Genomic DNA, 23,259 nt, shown 5'->3' with positions numbered 1-23,259 from the left:
ACACTGTGTAGGTCCTGGGTGGGTTTGGGGGCGGAGCCAAAGACAGAGCATCACAATCACTACAGGGTGATGCAGCGCGACGGGAACACACAAAACACTGCTCCCGGGAGGACATGTGGAAGCAGCGCAGCCCAAAAGAGTTCCCCTCCTGAAGGCTGAATGTAAGAGTGGTCCTCTCGGTACTTATATGTTAGTTGGGCGCCCATAACCAGCACCCCTGTCAGGGTAATGCACCTCCTTCCCCGTACACCAGCACCCCTGTCAGGGTAATGCACCTCCTTCCCCGTACACCAGCACCCCTGTCAGGGTAATGCACCTCCCTCCCCGCACACCAGCACCCCTGTCAGGGTAATGCACCTCCCTCCCCGTACACCAGCACCCCTGTCAGGGTAATACACCTCCCTCCCCATACACCAGCCCGTACACCAGCACCCCTGTCAGGGTAATACACCTCCCTCCCCGTACACCAGCACCCCTGTCAGGGTAATGCACCTCCCTCCCCGTACACCAGCACCCCTGTCAGGGTAATACACCTCCCTCCCCGTACACCAGCACCCCTGTCAGGGTAATACACCTCCCTCCCCGTACACCGGCACCCCTGTCAGGGTAATACACCTCCCTCCCCGTACACCCGCACCCCTGTCAGGGTAATGCACCTCCCTCCCCGTACACCAGCACCCCTGTCAGGGTAATGCACCTCCCTCCCCGTACACCAGCACCCCTGTCAGGGTAATGCACCTCCCTCCCCGTACACCAGCACCCCTGTCAGGGTAATGCACCTCCCTCCCCGTACACCAGCACCACTGTCAGGGTAATGCACCTCCCTCCCCGTACACCGGCACCCCTGTCAGGGTAATACACCTCCCTCCCCGTACACCACCACCCCTGTCAGGGTAATACACCTCCCTCCCCGTACACCGGCACCCGTGTCAGGGTAATGCACCTCCCTCCCCGTACACCGGCACCCGTGTCAGGGTAATACACCTCCCTCCCCGTACACCAGCACCCCTGTCAGGGTAATGCACCTCCCTCCCCGTACACCAGCACCCCTGTCAGGGTAATACACCTCCCTCCCCGTACACCAGCACCCCTGTCAGGGTAATACACCTCCCTCCCCGTACACCGGCACCCCTGTCAGGGTAATACACCTCCCTCCCCGTACACCGGCACCCCTGTCAGGGTAATGCACCTCCCTCCCCGTACACCAGCACCCCTGTCAGGGTAATGCACCTCCCTCCCCGTACACCGGCACCCCTGTCAGGGTAATGCACCTCCCTCCCCGTACACCAGCACCCCTGTCAGGGTAATACACCTCCCTCCCCATACACCAGCCCGTACACCAGCACCCCTGTCAGGGTAATACACCTCCCTCCCCGTACACCAGCACCCCTGTCAGGGTAATGCACCTCCCTCCCCGTACACCAGCACCCCTGTCAGGGTAATACACCTCCCTCCCCGTACACCAGCACCCCTGTCAGGGTAATACACCTCCCTCCCCGTACACCGGCACCCCTGTCAGGGTAATACACCTCCCTCCCCGTACACCCGCACCCCTGTCAGGGTAATGCACCTCCCTCCCCGTACACCAGCACCCCTGTCAGGGTAATACACCTCCCTCCCCGTACACCAGCACCCCTGTCAGGGTAAAACACCTCCCTCCCCGTACACCGGCTCCCCTGTCAGGGTAATACACCTCCCTCCCCGTACACCAGCACCCCTGTCAGGGTAATACACCTCCCTCCCCGTACACCAGCACCCCTGTCAGGGTAAAACACCTCCCTCTCCGTACACCAGCACCCCTGTCAGGGTAAAACACCTCCATCCCCGTACACCAGCACCCCTGTCAGGGCAAAACACCTCCCTCCCCGTACACCAGCACCCCTGTCAGGGTAATACACCTCCCTCCCCGTACACCAGCACCCCTGTCAGGGTAATACACCTCCCTCCCCGTACACCAGCACCCCTGTCAGGGTAAAACACCTCCCTCCCAGCTTAACCCATCCCTCCCCTCCCACAGCCTAGCCCTTCCCTCCGCTCCTACAGCCTAACCCTTCCCTCCTACAGCCTTACCCTTCCCTCCCCTCCAACAGCCTAACCCTTCCCTCCCCTCCCACAACCTAACCCTCCTAAAGCCTATCCTTTCCCTCTCCTCCCACAGCCTAAGCCTCCCCTCCCACAGCCTAACCCTCCCCTCCCACAGCCTAACCCTCCCCTCCCACAGCCTAGCCCTCCCCTCCCACAGCCTAACCCTCCCCTCCCACAGCCTAACCCTCCCTTCCCACAGTCTAACCCTCCCCTCCCACAGCATAACCCTCCCCTCCTACAGTCTAACCCTCCCCTCCCACAGCCTAACCCTCCCCTCCCACAGCCTAACCCTCCCCTCCCACAGCCTAGCCCTCCCCTCCCACAGCCTAACCCTCCCCTCCCACAGCCTAACCCTCCCTTCCCACAGTCTAACCCTCCCCTCCCACAGCATAACCCTCCCCTCCTACAGCCTAACCCTCCCCTCCCACAGCATAACCCTCCCCTCCCACAGCCTATCCCTCCCCTCCCACAGCCTAACCCTCCCCTCCTACAGTCTAACCCTCCCCTCCCACAGCATAACCCTTCCCTTCCCTCCTAAAGTAACTAACCTTATTCCTCACTCTAACCTTAATAACCCTCAAAATTATGAAAAAACACATTCCAACCTTTTTTGTGTCAACATTTGAATGTTAACCTATGAATCTGTCAAACTTTTACATCCAAGTGCTGGGTCACTGTGATGTTTTCTCGTTGGCAGCCTGGGAACGCTGTTTATATCTGTACATAAGCAGGGCCCAGGCCTGTAATTAGATTGCCCTCCGTCCCCTGCCCCGGTGGTGAGAGATTTAACCACCTGTGCAATTCGGTGCTTGGCATCATTACAGCCTTCTTGTTAATGAAACACACACACACACATACTGTACACAAACATACACATCATTGTGTGTCAGGAGGTGTTGGAACAACACTCGCAGGAGAAGAGCCAATCTCTCAGAGTGCTAATCACATCTGTACCCCGAGGCTGCTGGGGATGGAGGTGCCATGATCCAGCACCAGACCATTATACATGATCTCCTTCACTACAGAACTGATGCCATAGAGGGGGGGGGGGGCGATAATGGTAATGGAACAGTTACTAAGATGACACCTTCTGCTCAGCAACTTCCTGAAAGAATCAGCCAGAGCCGACTCTATAACCAACCACAATTATTATTCAGCTCATTAATGTAACATCTTATGGATCTCACTCCCATTAACTGTCTGCAAAACTACCAATTATTCCCTCATCAACAGGAACCCACTAACGAACCGTCAAACATGACAGAATATTCCGCCCTCCGCTCAATTTATGTCTTCAAATGCCACAAATATAATAAGCCAGGGACTATGGGCCTCATTCAGATCTCATTCGCACGCAGGACCGATGTTGCGCGTCAGGCGGGTATCTGTGCATGTGCAGGTGTACGGTTCGCCGGGTGCACGCACCCATGGCGGCGTGGGGGGGGGAGATGGGCGGGGGCGCTTGGCTGCCCCATTACCATACGGGAACGCCCAGCATTCCATGGGCGTTTCCATGAGAACGCTGGGCGTTCTCATGGTAATGAGGCAGTGACGCGGGTGTGGGGGGCGGGTAGCTGACATCACCGGATGTCAGCTGCCCGGCCGTATCCACGCCAGCGTGCTCGCATATATACGCAACTGAAAAGTCACTTATATATGCGTGCACCCTAAACATCAATCGATGGTCGGTGACCATCGAAAGATGTGGGCGGTTACCCGAGCCATGCGAATGGATGGTTATGCAAAACATCCATTCGCAGCTGTTCGGGCGAAGCCGCAATTTGAGGGGGTGGCGGGGGGGGGGCGGTCGTTCGCCGGGCGGGGTTTGGTGGACTCGCAAGGCTGCGAATCAACCAGAATAACCCCCAATATCCGAGCCTTGCACATAAGACGATGTCTAGAGAGGGGCAGCATGGAGAGCCAGCAGTGTGCCCCTACATGCCAGGCTGTGCCGCCTTGTACTAGTACCACCCTACATCTCGGCCCGGGTGATCTCCTGGAATTCCCGCATACACACGGTAGATGCAGCAATGTTGGGGACTGAGAACATTTTTTCAAATGCCGTCAACTCTCCAAGAAGCAGCGCCCCAGTAATAGCGCGGCCTTAGGCTGCGTTGTCCCGGGCAACGCTCAGATGTGTTCAGGCCTCAGGAACTCTCTGTTGCGTACACAGCCCTTGTTGGCACCTAAGCGGGTCACTGTGTTAATGAGAAACATCAGCTCACGCTAGTTACACGCCTGACAGCTTCTGCAATGTACTTTCACTACGACCTGTGACAGTTTTTACTTTCACTTTGAGCTGTGACAGTTTTTAGCCCACAATGCAATGGGCAACCAATCAGATCTACTTTTTATTTATTTAGCACTTTCTAGAAGATAATCAGCAGGATCTGATTGGTTGCCCATAGCGATATCTCATGTGAAATAGACGTCCCATCTTAGTAAATTTCCCCACTGTATTCAGAGACAATGTCTAGGTCAACAGCAAAAGTCGACAATCTAAAGGTCAACCCATGAAAAGTTTAAAACACACATAAGAAATCAGGGGCGGATCCAGGGGCGCTCTGGAAAAGGGGGTGTGGCCACTCAAAAGGGGGCATGTCCTTGAGTGTAGTGTACCACACCGTATACAACTTCTACACATTATGCAACAAAATACTAGACCCCATTATACTTGCCCCTTACACATAATGCCACACGTAATGAGCCAAAATTCACATAATGCCACACGGATTGAGCCACAATTCATATAATGCCACACGGATTGAGCCAAAATTCACATAAATACCACACGGATTGAGCCAAAATTCACATAATGCCACACGGATTGAGCCAAAATTCATATAATGCCACACGGATTGAGCCAAAATTCATATAATGCTACACAGATTAATCCAAACTTCACAATATGCCAAATAAATAGGGACAATAGGCCTTTAGTGCGTGTCAAAAATTTACACCGTAATGCCCATTATATGTTAAGCCACACACCATGATATCCATTACGTATTATGCCAATAATGCCTATTAAAAATTATGCTACATAAGTGCTGCTTACCTACATGCTCATTGCCAAGGGTTCAAAGCTCGTTGCCATGTAGGATTACATGCTCATTGCCAAGGAGGAATATATGCTCGCGGAAACTGGGACACACACAATCACACACACAGTCACATACACACACACACACAAATCAGCACCAATTCTGAGATTCAGAGCCAAACAATGAAGCGTTTAGTAGATTTACAATAGGAATAAATGAGTAAAAGATATATATATATATATATATATATATATATATATATATATATATATATATATATATATATATATATACCAGTGTGGTGGGCGGCACTCAATCAGACTTGGATTCCAGTATGAAGTTAAAACAGCCTTTATTTTCCAACGGCGTTTCGTGGTAACACACCCCCGTTTTCAAGGACAAACAATCAAAATACAAATGCACAGCATATTTATACATAACTCACCTGTCCAGGCAATCACCGCCGGCGTCCGTCACTGCTGTCAACCACGATCCAGAGGTGCAACGCCGCAATGTCTCCTCACGGAACCTAAGAGCTGTATAATGGTTCCGGGTATCTCACTGCACGGCGCACACGTCCGGGGTTCCAGTCACGTGATGCGATGGACGGACGCCGGCGGTGATTGCCTGGACAGGTGAGTAAGGCGTGTCCACGCCAGTTCTGGGTGTTTGGTGGCGGGAAATTTATGTATAAATATGCTGTGCATTTGTATTTTGATTGTCTGTCCTTGAAAACGGGGGTGTGTTACCCCGAAACGCCGTTGGAGAATAAAGGCTGTTTTAACTTCATACTGGAATCTGAGTCTGATTGAGTGCCGCCCACCACACTGGTATGCTACCCCCACAAAGGGTTTTGGAGGGCACCACAGCATTTCATTATTATTGAAGGGAGTGCCGGATCCTACACTGTTGTGTTATGTATATATATGTATATATATGTATATCTATCTATCTATCTATCTATCTATCTATATATATAAGGAACCTGAAAGGGTGGTATTCCCGACCACATACTCCACGATATCAGGAATCATGAAGAAAGCCATCTCCAAAAATTGGCACATCATCAGTACAGACCCTGTTATTGGGCCAGACTGCCGTTCATTACCCCTGTTTAGCTACAGGCGCAGTCCAAACATCAAACAAAGAATCACTGTCTCTGACATCAGTCCATCGTGTAATATCAACCGCACCTGGCTCAAGAGATCACCTGGGGCCTACAAATGTACGGGCTGTGCCAACTGTCCGTTTCTAGCTACAGGACCCTACTTCATTCACCCTACCACAAAAATGAAACACAAGATTTTTCATCGCCTTGATTGTGAGTCAAAGTTCATAATTTATGCCATCTCTTGCCCCTGCGGCATGATTTACGTGGGGAAGACCATAAGAATGGTAAAAGAACGAATTGCGATGCACAGGTCTTCAATTAAAAAAGCCCTCACCAATGTTGACTCCAACACACCCCCTGTGGCTCGTCATTTTTTTACTGTGGGGCACTCATTACGGGACTTCACCTTCATGCCGGTAGATCATATACCACCACTGAGGAGAGGTGGGGACCGGCATAAACTGCTTCTACAAAGAGAGTGCCAGTGGATACGGAAACTAAACTCATTATCGCCCATTGGGCTCAATGAGGAATTCTCCCTATCTGCTTACCTTTAGCCACTCTGGACATCTAATAAGCCACGTCGGTTATGTCCACATCCTGTGAACTTTTTTGATATTTTTGGTATTTCTGATATTTCCTTTTTCTAATTTTTTGAAATTTTTTGAAGTCTTTATGCTATTCCTGCTGTGTCTATTTATATAGGAGGTCATTCACTACTGTATTGGTGATGTTTTTTGTCCACATATGACTATAGAGGTCTAGCGATCAGGGGGCTGTGTTCTAACGAGGGTCTGCCCTATTAATACCTCCTTGCCTACCAACCATCCTCTCTGGCCTTCAACCAATCTCGATTAAAGGCATGCACTGGTTTTATGCCCTGACGAGACCTGACTCTGCCAGCTCCACTAATGGGGATCTGGACAGTGGTTGCAGGTCACCGGGGCACTCCAGTTTACATGAGCTGTAGACCTACCCCGCTATCCAGACTGGCCAGGTGAGCTGCCCTGAAGAAACCCAGCTCGGATGCTAGTGCAGGAGTGTGCTACATCCTGAGCTTAAGTGGGTCACCAGGGTCATCAGCGATCACCGGCAGCAGTATCTGTTGTGGTGGTTTGTCCGCACGTATTAGCGGTCTTCTGAATACAAGTCCGCTCTATGATGAAGTGCGCATTAGCAGGAATTCCTCTAAAGTTGTGGCGTCCGTCTGCTTAGCAACGCCGCAATACACGCACTGTGACGCGGTGCCGTCGAGATGATTTCAGGCGCCTAGCGCTGAGGCGTCCTGTTGCCTGGTTACCATGGCCGCCGTACGCCCATACAGTGACGTCAGACGCCGGTATTCTTTCCCAGCACTATTGCAGGAGCTTTGCTACTGGTGTACACACCTCCTCCAGCAGCTGATCCGGATATACCTTATATGGAGATCCGGTGGGTGTTCCTCTCTGTGACTACAGCCCTATGAACGTCTAGTACCTCTGATTGCACAGGTGTCTCACATTTATTCAATTTGGTAGAGGCCTTATATACTGAACTGAGGCACTCATTCTTTGTGAGTCAGTCCAGGATGAAGGCTGGATAAAGCCGAAACGGGTCCGTCGACTGTTGCCTGACTGTGTGATCATGCTGTGCTCTTGGTGACTATTACTTTTGATGTGTCCATACCCTAAAGAAGCCATCAGTTGCATCCCAGTCCAGTTTAGTTACATTATGACTTTCTGCCATATGAAATAAATTATTTCATGTTTTCATCTACGAGGAGTGCTGTCTATATGTCCATTGGATATGAAGTTTTCTTATATATATATATATATATATATATATATATATATATCCAGGCAGATACTGTAATCACCGTGCACTGACTAACTACTGCATCTACGTCATAGATTGTAAGCTCCTCTGGTTACACTTTGGTTTAGCTGCTTCGTTGCACTTCCAGTTACATGACAACACAATATGTACCATAATAACGCAGGGCAATTGTGCAGGTAGCCAGGATCACCCTGTAGGGCAGACATACTGATTACAATAGAAGACAGACGGAGAGCAATTCCTGATACACCTGGCACTGGCACCGGCTGCCCTAGGTGTAGGCTATTCCAGAACATGGTGTACATATATATACCGTACATGGTGAATATCATGAAGAAAGGCACAAACTGGGATTTCCCCTATCGTATCCTGAGCCCCTGTATTATGGACCCACCATATACAGGATCGCAGTACAGTGCATATGACATAACAGCACATGGGAGCCCGGATCTTGCACATCACCTGTAATGAATGATGACATCCCAGAGCCAGTCTCCCCGGTTCCTCCTGCACAGTACTGGGTACAACACCGGCTGCCAGCAGCTTTCCTATACTGTACTATAGAAGGACAGGTCATGCAGCACTGACACCAGGACATAGAGAGGACAGTACCTGTATAACATCTAACCCACATGCAGCACATAAAGGACCTGGGTGGTCCCATAACTACTGAAGTGCCTAATGTTACACGTACTGTCGGCTGGGAACAGACACATATAACCTATAGCATATAACAGCATATATACCACTTTGTAGCAGGGGATCATGTGCTCAGAGGGGAAACTTCAGAGGAATGTGCAGAAGGGGGTTCGGTAGGGAGGGTGCAGTAAGAAGGGGATGGCATGATGGGGATGAGAGGGTTGGGGGGTAGATGGGGTTCAGTAGGGAGGGTGCAGTAATGGGGTTCAGTAGTGAGGGTGCAGTAATAGGGTTCAGTAGTGAGGGTGCAGTAATGGGGTTCAGTAGTGAGGGTGCAGTAATGGGGTTCAGTAGGGAGGGTGCAGTAATGGGGTTCAGTAGTGAGGGTGCAGTAATGGGGTTCAGTAGAGAGGATGCAGAAAGGAGAGGGGTGCAGTAGTGAGGGTGCAGTAATAGGGTTAAGTAGGGGAGTTGCAGTAAGGAGTTTCAGTAGTGAGGGTGCAGACAGGGAAGGGGTGCAGTAGGGGGGTTGCCGTAAGGGGTGCAGTAAGGAGTTTCAGTAGTAAGGTTGCAGTATGGGAAGGGGTGCAGCAAGGTGGGGTAAGTAAGGGGAGGGTTGCAGTAAGGGGGTTCAGACGTGAGGTGGCAGTAAGAGGAGGGGGTGCAGTAAGGTGGGTGCAGTAGTGAGGTTGCAGTAAGAGGAGGGGGTGCAGTAAGGTGGGTGCAGTAGTGAGGTTGCAGTAAGAGGAGGGGGTGCAGTAAGGTGGGGTGCAGTAGTGAGGTGGCAGTAAGAGGAGGGGTGCAGTAAGGTGGGGTGCAGTAGTGAGGTGGCAGTAAGAGGAGGGGGTGCAGTAAGAGGAGGGGTGCAGTAGGAGGTAAGAGGGATTGGGGACACTTACCCTCTTGAGTTGACTTGGCAGAAGGACCCAGCGGTGTCTAGTTAATCCAGCTTGTCTTCCTCAGTGCCATGGGCTTGTCCTTCCAAGCAATAGCAGCCCAGTGCTCCCAGCCCTCACTCCATCCTCCCTGGTACCCCTGGCAGTGCTGCCTCCTGCCCCCAGGTGCCGGGTCTGGGCAGTTATCAGGGCAATAGCTGCTGGAAGTGTGTGATTTGCCCCCTGGGACAGCAGGATGCTGGTGGGCGCTCTGCTGCTACCAACTGCTGCTTCTCATATACATTGCAAACCCTTCTCCTCATTTAACCAGCTCAGCCCCAGGGGGCTGCAGAGCACTTAGCAAATACACAGTAGCCCCCTCCTTATGTGGAAGGGTTAAACCTGGCTGACGTTAGATGGAAGGTACCAATACAATCCCCCCAGTCTCAGCCCACCTCTTCCAGTCAGTGCCAGGGCCCCTCCTATCCTCCCCAGCCCCTGCCTCTGCTCTGCCTCCCTCACATACTGTAGCTGTGTGATGCTGCTGCTCCATCATTCCTCTGCTAACCAGGTCATGGCTTACACAGAGAGGGGGCCGGGTGCTGCTGCCCCCCTGTATGTATGGGGGGGGGGGGGATATTGGCTCCACATACTCAGCTTGTGTCAGAATGCAATGGGGGTACAGCAGCTTGGTTATAGTATGTGCATGCCCCGGGGTGACTGTTATTGGGGTCACCTCTAACTGTAGCCGCAGGAACCAAAATAAATCTAATTACTGGCTGCAGGAGGATCCCCTCCTCTACAGCTCTGCTTATGCCCCCTGTCTTTGCAGGGTTGGGGTATCTCCCATTACACCCCCCCCCCCATCCCCCAATGTAATTCTCTGCTTGCTCTCCCCTGATCTCCTCTCAGCCTTATCTCCCATACAGAGGCTGCTCCCATTTGGAAAGGTTAATTGTTAATCACAATATAATTATCTACATTCAGTCTGTTACCTATCCAACTGGAGTCCTTATTAGAGGTAATGTCCCTGCCTGCCCCCCATAGGTCCTTCCCTAGACCCATCCTCCTAATCCAAACTGCGATATGTTCTCTCCCAGCTTCAGAACATCCTTCTGACATATATATCTCAGGACCGGCGTAATGGGTGCAAGGGGCACTTATACATTATGGTGGCAGGGGGCACTTGTACATTATGGTGGCAGGGGGCACTTGTACATTATGGTGGCAGGGGGCACTTGTACATTATGGTGGCAGGGGGCACTTGTACATTATGGTGGCAGGGGGCACTTGTACATTATGGTGGCAGGGGGCACTTGTACATTATGGTGGCAGGGGGCACTTGTACATTATGGTGGCAGGGGGCACTTGTACATTATGGTGGCAGGGGGCACTTGTACATTATGGTGGCAGGGGGCACTTGTACATTATGGTGGCAGGGGGCACTTGTACATTATGGTGGCAGGGGGCACTTGTACATTATGGTGGCAGGGGGCACTTGTACATTATGGTGGCAGGGGGCACTTGTACATTATGGTGGCAGGGGGCACTTGTACATTATGGTGGCAGGGGGCACTTATACATTATGGTGGCCGGGGCACTTATACATTATGGTGGCCGGGGCACTTATACATTATGGTGGCATATTGGCACTTGTTCTACATTATGGTGGCTGGGGCACTTATGCATTATGGTGGCAGGGGGCACTTATACATTATGGTGGCAGGGGGCACTTATACATTATGGTGGCATATGGGCACTTATACACTATGGTGGCAGGGGGCACTTATACATTATGGTGGCAGGGGGCACTTATACATTATGGTGGCAGGGGGCACTTATACATTATGGTGGCAGGGGGCACTTATACATTATGGTGGCAGTGGGCACTTATACATTATGGTGGCATATGGGCACTTATACATTATGGTGGCAGGGGGCACTTATACATTATGGTGGCAGGGGGCACTTATACATTATGGTGGCCGGGGCACTTATACATTATGGTGGCCGGGGCACTTATACATTATGGTGGCCGGGGCACTTATACATTATGGAGGCTGGGGCACTTATACATTATGGTGGCAGGGCCACTTATGTATTATGGTGGCATATGGGCACTTGTACATTATGGTGACAGGGGACATGTATGCATTATGGTGGCAGGGGGCACTTATACATTATGGTGGCAGGGGGCACTTATACATTATGGTGGCAGGGGGCACTTATACATTATGGTGGCCGGGGCACTTATACATTATGGTGGCATATGGGCACTTGTTCTACATTATGGTGGCCGGGGACACTTATACATTATGGTGGCCGGGGCACTTATACATTATGGTGGCATATGGGCACTTGTTCTACATTATGGTGGCAGGGGGCACTTATACATTATGGTGGCATATTGGCACTTGTTCTACATTATGGTGGCTGGGGCACTTATGCATTATGGTGGCAGGGGGCACTTATACATTATGGTGGCAGGGGGCACTTATACATTATGGTGGCATATGGGCACTTATACACTATGGTGGCAGGGGGCACTTATACATTATGGTGGCAGGGGGCACTTATACATTATGGTGGCAGGGGGCACTTATACATTATGGTGGCAGGGGGCACTTATACATTATGGTGGCAGTGGGCACTTATACATTATGGTGGCATATGGGCACTTATACATTATGGTGGCAGGGGGCACTTATACATTATGGTGGCAGGGGGCACTTATACATTATGGTGGCCGGGGTGGCAGGGGGCACTTATACATTATGGTGGCCGGGGCACTTATACATTATGGTGGCCGGGGCACTTATACATTATGGAGGCTGGGGCACTTATACATTATGGTGGCAGGGCCACTTATGTATTATGGTGGCATATGGGCACTTGTACATTATGGTGACAGGGGACATGTATGCATTATGGTGGCAGGGGGCACTTATACATTATGGTGGCAGGGGGCACTTATACATTATGGTGGCAGGGGGCACTTATACATTATGGTGGCCGGGGCACTTATACATTATGGTGGCATATGGGCACTTGTTCTACATTATGGTGGCCGGGGACACTTATACATTATGGTGGCCGGGGCACTTATACATTATGGTGGCATATGGGCACTTGTTCTACATTATGGTGGCAGGGGGCACTTATACATTATGGTGGCATATGGGCACTTGTTCTACATTATGGTGGCAGGGGGCACTTATACATTATGGTGGCAGGGGGCACTTGTACATTATGGTGGCAGGGAGCACTTATACATTATGGTGGCATATGGGAACTTGTTCTACATTATGGTGGCAGGGGGCACTTATATATTATGGGGACAGGGGACATGTATGCATTATGGTGGCATATGGGCACTTGTTCTACATTATGGTGGCAGCGGGCACTTATACATTATGGTGACAGGGGACATGTATGCATTATGGTGGCATATGGGCACTTGTTATACATTATGGTGGCAAGGACTTATACATTATGGAGGCAAGGGGCACTTATACATTATGGTGGCAGGGCCACTTATGTATTATGGTGGCATATGGGCACTTGTACATTATGGTGGCAGGGGGCACTTGTACATTATGGTGGCAGGGGGCACTTGTACATTATGGTGGCAGGGGGCACTTGTACATTATGGTGGCAGGGAGCACTTATACATTATGGTGGCAGGGAGCACTTATACATTATGGTGGCAGGGGGCACTTGTATATTATGGTGGCAGGGGGCACTTGTACATTATGGTGGCAGGGGGCACTTGTATATTATGGTGGCAGGGGGCACTTGTACATTATGGTGGCAGGGAGCACTTATACATTATGGTGGCAGGGAGCACTTATACATTATGGTGGCAGGGGGCACTTGTACATTATGGTGGCAGGGGGCACTTATACATTATGAGGGTAGGGGGCACTTATACATTATGGTGGCAAGGGGCACTTATACATTATGGTGGCAAGGGGCACTTATACATTATGGTGACAGGGGGCACTTGTTATACATTATGGTGGCAAGGGCACTTATACATATTGGTGGCAGGGGGCACTGTTCAAACATTGCTAACTACAATTGTATTACATTTTACAATGAATTTTGCAATTAAATAAGGACCTTTTTGTATAATCATGACAAAGAAGAAGGTGTCCTAAATCCATACAGTCTTATATACCGGGACCTACATTCCTCTTTATACTGGGACATACAGGCCTCTTTATACTGGGACATACAGGCCTCTTTATACTGGGGCATACAGTCCTCTTACAGGCCTCTTTATACTGGGACACACAGGCCTCTTTATACTGGGACATACAGGCCTCTTTATACTGGGACATACAGGCCTCTTTATACTGGGACATACAGTCTTCTTTATACTGGGACATACAGTCTTCTTTATACTGGGGCATACAGTCCTCTTACAGGCCTCTTTAAACTAGGTATGTGCACTGGCCACTTTTCGGGTTTTGGGTTCTGATTACCTTGAGGTTTTGGGTTCTAATGGGTTTTGGCAAAATACCTCCTAAGTGTTTTGTGTTTGGATTTTTTGGGTTCTGATTTTTTTTTGTTAAAAAAGCATAAAAACTGCTAAAATCGCAGAATTTTGGGTTTGTTTTTGCTCCTACACTATAATAACCTCAATAACATTCATTTCCACTCATTTCCAGTCTATTCTGAACACCTCACAATATTGTTTTTAGGGCAAAAGGTTGCACAGAGGTAGCTGGATAACTATGCTAAGCCACACAAGTGTGCGGCACAAACACGTGGCTCATGTAAGAGTAGCACTGCAGCGGCAGACAGGATGGCAGTTTAAAAAAGTAGGCCCCAAAAAGACCCCTATCTGGGTAGATATGACAGTATTAAGCAGTGGGCCCCAGACCAGACAGGTAGATACGGGAGTATAAGGCAGTGAGCCCCAGACCACACAGGTAGATAAGGCAGTATTAGGCAGTGAGCCCCAGACCACACAGGTAGATATGGCAGTATTAGGCAGTGAGCCCCAGACCAGACGGTAGATACGGCAGTATTAGGCAGTGAGCCCCAGACCAGACGGTAGATACGGCAGTATTAGGCAGTGAGCCCCAGACCAGACGGTAGATACGGCAGTATTAGGCAGTGAGCCCCAGACCAGACGGTAAATACGGCAGTATTAGGGGCAGTGAGCCCCAGACCAGACGGTAGATACGGCAGTATTAGGCTGTGATCCACAGACCAGACAGGTAGACACGGCAGTATTAGGCAGTGAGCCCCAGATCAGACGGTAGATACGGCAGTATTAGGCAGTGAGCCCCAGACCACACAGGTAGATATGGCAGTATTAGGCAGTGAGCCCCAGACCAGACAGGTAGATACGGCAGTATTAGGCAGTGAGCCCCAGACCAGACAGGTAGATATGGCAGTATTAGGCAGTGAGCCCCAGACCACACAGGTACGGCAGTATTAGGCAGTGAGCCCCAGACCAGACGGTAGATACGGCAGTATTAGGCAGTGAGCCACAGACCACACAGGTACGGCAGTATTAGGCAGTGAGCCCCAGACCAGACGGTAGATACGGCAGTATTAGGCAGTGAGCACCAGACAGGTAGATACGGCAGTATTAGGCAGTGAGCCCCAGACCAGACAGGTAGATATGGCAGTATTAGGCAGTGGGCCCCAGACCAGACAGGTAGATACGGCAGTATTAGGCAGTGAGGCCCAGACCAGACAGGTAGATATGGCAGTATTAGGCACTGGGCCCCAGACCAGACAGGTAGATATGGCAGTATTAGGCAGTGAGCCCCAGACCAGACAGGTAGATATGGCAGTATTAGGCAGTGAGCCCCAGACCACACAGGTACTGCAGTATTAGGCAGTGAGCCCCAGACCAGACGGTAGATACGGCAGTATTAGGCAGTGAGCCACAGACCACACAGGTACGGCAGTATTAGGCAGAGAGCCCCAGACCACAAGGGTAGATATACGGTAGTATTTTATTTATTAGGCAGTGAGCCGCAGACCACAAAGGTAGATATACGGCAGTATTAGGCAGTGAGCCCCAGACCACAAAGGTAGATATACGGCAGTATTTATTAGGCAGTGAGCCCCAGACCAGACGGTAGATACGGCAGTATTAGGCAGTGAGCCACAGACCACACAGGTACGGCAGTATTAGGCAGAGAGCCCCAGACCACAAAAGTAGATATACGGCAGTATTTTATTTATTAGGCAGTGAGCCCCAGACCACACAGGTAGATATACGGCAGTATTTTATTTATTAGGCAGTGAGCCACAGACCAAACAGGTACGGCAGTATTAGGCAGAGAGCCCCAGACCACAAAGGTAGATATACGGCAGTATTTTATTAGGCAGAGAGCCCCAGACCACAAAGGTAGATATACGGCAGTATTTATTAGGCAGTGAGCCCCAGACCACACAGGTACGGCAGTATTAGGCAGTGAGCCCCAGACCACAAAGGTAGATATACGGCAGTATTTATTAGTCAGTGAGCCCCAGACCAGACAGTAGTAGTAGTAGTACGTTTATTTATAAGGTGCCGCAAAGTGTCCGCAGCGCAGTACAAAGCAAACAAAAAAAAAAACAAATTACAAGGTAACGTACAGGGTGTGTTGAAAGATACAGTATAAATAGGGGTATAGCTGGTAGAACTAAAATCAGCATCAGTTCAGAAGTAGGTGTCAAAATTGTCAAGGAGACTGAAGATGAAGTAGAGGAAGGGAAGAACAGGACAGGAGCACAGGTGAGGTAATGAGGTAGGGTGAGTACGTGAGGAAGGAGGGCCCTGCTCATAAGAGTTAACATACTAAAAATAGGTGGGTGGACGAACGAAATACAATAGGATAAGTAGGAACGGAGGGGAACGGAGGCAGGATAGGAGGATCAAAAGAGGTTAGGAGGAGGGATAGGCTAGTCGAAAAAAGTGGGTTTTGAGGGAGCGCTTGAAGGAGGTAAGGGAATCAGATAGCCTGATGGGTGGCGGGAGGTTGTTCCAGTGCAGGGGGGCAGCGCGAGAGAAGTCTTGGACACGGGAGTGGGATTAGGTGAGAGGTCAGTCGGCGGTCAGCGATGGAGCGAAGAGGACGGGAGGGAGTGTGGATAGAGATCAGTGAAGAGAGGTAGGGAGCTGTGGAGGAGGAGAGAGCCTTGTAGGTGGTGGTGAGGAGTTTAAAGAGAACTCGGAAAGGAATGGGGAGCCAGTGAAGAGATAAACAGAGGGGGGAGGCGGAGGTAGAGCGGCGGGAGAGGAAGATGAGCCTAGCAGCAGCGTTAAGAATGGATTGGAGAGGTGCGAGGCGGGTCAGAGGTAGCCCAGAGTGAAGGATGTTGCAGTAGTCAAGGCGGGAGATGACAAGAGAGTGAATGAGAATTTTGGTTGCGTCAGTGGAGAGGAATGGTCTGATGCGTGAGATGTTGCGTAGTTGAAAGCGGCAAGACTGTAAGAGAGCACGAATGTGGGGGGTGAAAGAGAGGGAGGAGTCAATGATGACACCGAGGCAGCGCGTTTGGTCGGTGGACGTGATCTCGGTTTCACCAATGCTGATGGAGATAGTGGGAGAAGAGGGGATGTTCGGGGGATGGAAGATTAGAAGTTCAGTTTTAGCCATGTTTAGTTTCAGGAAGCGTTGGGTCATCCAGGCTGAGATGGCCGTGAGGCATTCGGAGACCTTGGACAGGAGTGATGGGGATAAGTCGGGGGAGGAGAGATAGATCAGGGTATCATCAGCATAAAGGTGGTAATGAAAACCGTAGGAGCTGCCCAGAGAGGTGGTGTAGAAGGAGAAGAGGACAGTAGATCCAGCAGTATTAGGCAGTGAGCCCCAGACCACACAGGTAGATATACGGCAGTATTTTATTTATTAGGCAGTGAGCCCCAGACCAGACGGTAGATGCGGCAGTATTAGGCAGTGAGCCACAGACCACACAGGTACGGCAGTATTAGGCAGAGAGCCCCAGACCACAAAGGTAGATATACGGCAATATTTATTAGACAGTGAGCCCCAGACCACACAGGTAGATATACGGCAGTATTTATTAGGCAGTGAGCCCCAGACCACACAGGTACGCCAGTATTAGGCAGTAAGCCCCAGACCAGACAGGAGATATGGCAGTACTAGGCACTGGACAGGTAGATAAGACAGTACTACTAGGCACAAGACAGGTAGATAGATACGTCAGCAATACTACTATTGTGCACCAGCAGAATTTATAATAATTAATTATTAGGTACTGCTTGGCAGTGGCACACGTCAGTGCACCAGCAGCATGTCATTATTTTTTACAGTCCCACACAGCACAAGTATTATTTTTGAATTAAATTAGATATACCTGTAGCAGCCTAGTATGTACTAGGTAGGTACACTAGGTAGGCAGTAGCACTGTCAGTGGCAACAGTGGACTGAGTAACTAAATAATACTGGCAGATTCAGTGCAGGCAGCACCAGTGGACTATATAATATAATTAATTATTAATATATAATATAATATTACAGCCTGCACAGCACCAGAGGTAGGCCCCAGCACAGAGGAGACAGTAGTACTACAGGTACACAGTTAGACTGTTCTCCTAAGCAGAGGAGAACAGAGTACACAGCAGCACTGAGGGAGACAGCCCCAGCGAATAAAATAATTAATTACAGCACAGCACACCAGAGGTAGAACGCACAGAGGAGACAGTAGTAGTACTACAAGTACACAGTTAGACTGTTGTCCTAAGCTGAGAACAGAGTACACAGCAGCACTGAGGGAGACAGCCCCAGCGAATAAAATAATTAATTACAGCACAGCACACCAGAGGTAGAACGCACAGAGGAGACAGTAGTAGTACTACAAGTACACAGTTAGACTGTTGTCCTAAGCTGAGAACAGAGTACACAGCAGCACTGAGGGAGACAGCCCCAGCGAATAAAATAATTAATTACAGCACAGCACACCAGAGGTAGAACGCACAGAGGAGACAGTAGTAGTACTACAAGTACACAGTTAGACTACACAGCAGCACTAAAAGACAACACCAGCGATTGCAAAATATTGCGCTCAAGGTCAATCTCAAGTTTAAGCCCCAGCAGCAGCACCAACACACCCTCTCCCAACCCACTACTTGACTGGAGTGAAGATGCCGGGCGCGGCAGCCGCTTATAAAGCCTCGCGAAATCCGACGCCGGGAGATGACGTTCTAATCACGCGGGCAGACCCGAGTCAGGCGGGAATCTCCGAGTGCTGCTCGGAATCGGGCTCGGAATGATGACGTCCGTGGGGGCTCGGATCTCTGAAATCCGAGCCCGCACATCTCTACTTTAAAGACATAGGGGGAAATTTACTAAAGGAAATTTGTAAAAAATAGGTGTATTTGTATCCAGAAATACACTTATTTTTTACATTTACTATCCCGAAAATATGGCAATTCGTATTCATATTGATAGCACATCAATACGAATACGAATTGCCGTATTTTCGGGATAGTATGGGGGAAATTTACTAATATGAAAAACCTAGTCCATGGAGGACCTGGGTGAGTTGGATTTCCTTCCACAGGTCCACCATGGATTTCTTCGGACCCGGACCTGAAGCTGACACCGACATGAAGATCGACATGGTGAAGAAAGACGACATGATCCGGAACCAGGACAAGGCACCGGATCAAGACTCTGGGACCTACCTACGGGATCAAGATAGGTAAGTATCAGTGTGTGTGTAATGTATGTATTAAACTTTTATTTTTCAGGTGTCAGTGTGTATTTATTTAACTATTTTTTTTTACTGTGGAACTACAAGACCCAGCGGGCCCTTTAATGCCCCGCAGGCTGGGACTTGTGGTTCCCTGATTTTTAATTACTGGCCCCGGCTCTTTCAGCCTGGTGCTGGTTACAGCTGTGGGGGGGACCCCACGCTGTTTTTTTTATTTTTTCTATTTTTTTAAACTAAAGCCTGCACGGATCTGACTAATCCGTGCAGGCTTAAAGCAAATACGACAGGGAAAGCAAGGTGTATTTTCCTGTCGTATTTGCGTGCCTGTTTTACACCAATTAGCAGCCGTATTATCAATACGGCTGCTTAGTACATCAGGAACCACCATTCTTTTGAATGGTGATTCCTGTCGTATCCTATCGATGGTGTAGACATTCGTATTTATAAATACAAATACGAATGTCCCATCATTAGGAATACGAATTGTTGTATTTTCAGAAATTGTAAATCCCGAAAATACAAATGTGTAAAAAATAGGTGGATTTCTGCCTACGAATACACCTATTTTTTACGAATCCATTTTGGTAAATTTCCCCCTAAATGTCAAAAATAAGTGTATTTCTGGATAAAAACAAACCTATTTTTTTACAAATTTCCTTTAGTAAATTTCCCCGATACAGTACTCTTTATATTGGGACATAGAGTCCTCTTTATACTGGGACATACAGTCCTCTTTATACTGGGACATACAGTTCTCTTTATACTGGGACATACAGCCCTCTTTAAACTAGGACATACAGTCCTCTTTATACTGGGACACGAAGTCCTCTTTATACTGGGACTTACCGTCCTCTTTATACTGGGACTTACCGTCCTCTTTATATTCGGGCATACAGTCCTCTTTATATTGGGACATACAGTCCTCTTTATACTGGGACATGTAGTCATCTTTATACTGGGACATACAGTCCTCTTTATATTGAAACATACAGTCCTCTTTATACTGGGACATGTAGTCCTTTTTATACTGGGACATACAGTCCTCTTTATACTGGGACTTACAGTCCTCTTTATACTGGGACATACATTCCTCTTTATACTGGGACATACAGTCCTTTTTTTACTGGGACATACATTCCTCTTTATACTGGAACATGCAGTCCCCTTTATACTGGGACATGAAGCCCTCTTCACACTGGGACATGCAGTCCTCTCTATACTGGGACATGCAGTCCTCTTTATACTGGGACATGCAGTCCTATTTATACCTGGACATACAGTCCTCTTTATACTGGGACTTAAAGTCCTCTTTATACTGGGACTTACAGTCCTCTTTATACTGGGACATACATTCCTCTTTATACTGGGACATACATTCCTCTTTATACTGGGACATGCAGTCGTATTTATACTGGGACATGCATTCCTCTTTATACTGGAACATACAGTCCTCTTTATACTGGGACATACAGTCCTTTTTATACTGGGACTTACAGTCCTCTTTATACAGAGACATACAGTCCTCTTTATAATGGGACATACATTCCTCTTTATACTGGGACATACATTCCTCTTTATATTGGGAAATACAGGCCTCTTTATACTGGGACCTACAGTCCTCTTTATAGTGGGACATACAGTCCTCTTTATACTGGGACTTACAGTCCTCTTTATACTGGGACATGCAGTACTCTTTATACTGGGACTTACGGTCCTCTTTATACTGGGACTTACTGTCCTCTTTATACTGGAACATGCAGTCCTCTTTATACTAGTACATGCAGTCCTCTTTATACTGGGACATACAGTTTTTATACTGAGACATACATTCCTCTTTATACTGGGACATACATTCCTCTTTATACTGGGACTTACGGTCCTCTTTATACTGGGACATACAGTCCTCTTTATATTGGGACATACAGCCCTCTTTATACTGGGACTTACAGTCCTCTTTCTACTGGAACATGCAGTCCTCTTTATACTGGGACATGCAGTCCTCTTTATACTGGGACATGCAGTCCTCTTTATACTGGGACATGCAGTCCTCTTTATACTGGGACATGCAGTCCTTTTTTTTACTGGGACATGCAGTCCTCTTTATACTGGGACATGCAGTCCTCTTTATACTGGGACATGCAGTCCTCTTTATACTGGGACATGCAGTCCTCTTTATACTGGGACATACAGTCCTTTTTTTACTGGGACTTACAGTCCTCTTTCTACTGGAACATGCAGTCCTCTTTATACTGGAACATGCAGTCCTCTTTATACTGGAACATGCAGTCCTCTTTATACTGGGACATACAGCCCTCTTTATACTGGGACTTACAGTCCTCTTTCTACTGGAACATGCAGTCCTCTTTATACTGGGACATGCAGTCCTCTTTATACTGGGACATGCAGTCCTCTTTATACTGGGACATACAGTTCTTTTTTTTACTGGGACATACAGTCCTTTTTTTTACTGGGACATGCAGTCCTCTTTATACTGGGACATGCAGTCCTCTTTATACTGGGACATACAGTCCTCTTTATACTGGGACATAAAGTCCTCTTTATACTGGGACATACTGTACAGTTCTCTGTGTCCATGCACCACAGTCCTGCAGCAATGGTTTCAGCACCAAGGACAGCAGCACCAAGGTGTCAGTGAATGTGCAGCTCACCCTAATACTGCCCATCCTGTACATCGGACCAAGGGCCTTATTTTGGTTCATTCTTTCTGACAAAATCCTTCTTAGATGGACAAAACCATGTGCACTGCAGGGGGGGCAGATGTAACATGTGCAGAGAGAATTAGATTTGGGTGAGTAATTTTGTTTCTGTGCAGGGAAAATACTGACTGCTTTATTTTTACACTGCAATATAGATCTCACTTTGAAGTAAAACCCCACCCAAATCTAATTCTCTCTGCACAAGTAACACCTGTCCTACCTGCAGTGCACATGGTTTTGCCCATCTAAGAAGGATTTTGTCAGAAAGAATGAACCAAAATAAGGCCCCAACTGTCCTCCAACCATAGGCTGAGTTTCCAAAAGGCAACCTAGGTGCCTGCCTAGGGCCCAGCAGGTCCCAAGGGGCCCCATAAAGATATTCTGGCCATCCAAGACTTTGCGGTACTTCATATGCACCTGCACACACTCCTAGTCCCTCTAATGTACTCTCATAGGATAAAAAGTATTTATACACAAAATGGTTTCGTCCCCTGTAAGTCTCTGTACATAAGGCAGATGTAGTAGCACCTAGAACCTGATTCAGATTATACGCAATGCCAGTGGTCACACAGCTGACTGCGCAGGCACCAAGGTGTTCTATCACTGCCGCAACAGTCAGCAGCAATAATATAGTGCTATGGATTGTTTGAGGGAGGAGGGCCCCAAACCAGGATCTTTCCTTGGGCCCCATGAGGTCTAAATCCACCTCTGCCTCCAACTTATATGTTCAACTAAAAGACCAACACTCACACCTTTAGGCTGGGGCCACACATAGCAGCGCAGCGGGTCCCGCTACAACAAAGATAGAATTCACTTACAGTAGGATCAGTTCAGAATTGAAGCTTTAACATTCACTCGGACATATAAGTCTCAATGACATTGTTGGGTTTGTGTAAATAAGCCCCATTACGATGGCGCAATTCCCTACATGTACGCACCCACCAATGGCGGTAATATTAGGATGTGAATCATTGTTATACGGGTGCCTACAGTACTATGTTCCAGTACACAGCAGAGATCACAGACAGAGAACACATTGCACAGAGCTCTCAGCAGCTCGGGAACACAGGTAACATTACAGAATTCCATTAACATCAATCATATTGTCTCCCAGCTGTCTTCATGTCTGAACTAATCTCTGTTGTATTTCTGCCTCACCCTCATTTACATCAATTGACAGAATGTTCAAGTCATTTCCCTGAGTACTGTATAATGGGGGAGCCGGTTCTGTGCTTACAGTTACTATACTGCTCACCGCATTGGGTCCATCCTCTGCAACACAG

General features: G+C 48.8%; 1 protein-coding gene across 1 annotated transcript in view; it reads right to left on the bottom strand.

The window, feature by feature from the left end:
• PHF24 (PHD finger protein 24) overlaps positions 1-10,020 on the bottom strand; it is a 146,817-nt gene extending 136,797 nt beyond the window's left edge. Inside the window, exon 1 of the mRNA XM_083155428.1 lies at positions 9,594-10,020. The gene's annotated coding sequence lies outside the window, so the exon portion shown is untranslated. The remainder of the gene's footprint in view (positions 1-9,593) is intronic.
• Between the last annotated feature and the right edge of the window lie 13,239 nt (positions 10,021-23,259).

The sequence above is a fragment of the Crinia signifera genome, chromosome 1 (assembly GCF_055691185.1).
Source record: "Crinia signifera chromosome 1, ASM5569118v1, whole genome shotgun sequence".
In the NCBI taxonomy this organism is placed as follows: Eukaryota; Metazoa; Chordata; class Amphibia; order Anura; family Myobatrachidae; genus Crinia; species Crinia signifera.
Note: the sequence above shows the minus strand (reverse complement) of the source record. Positions and strands in the feature narration are given on the sequence as shown.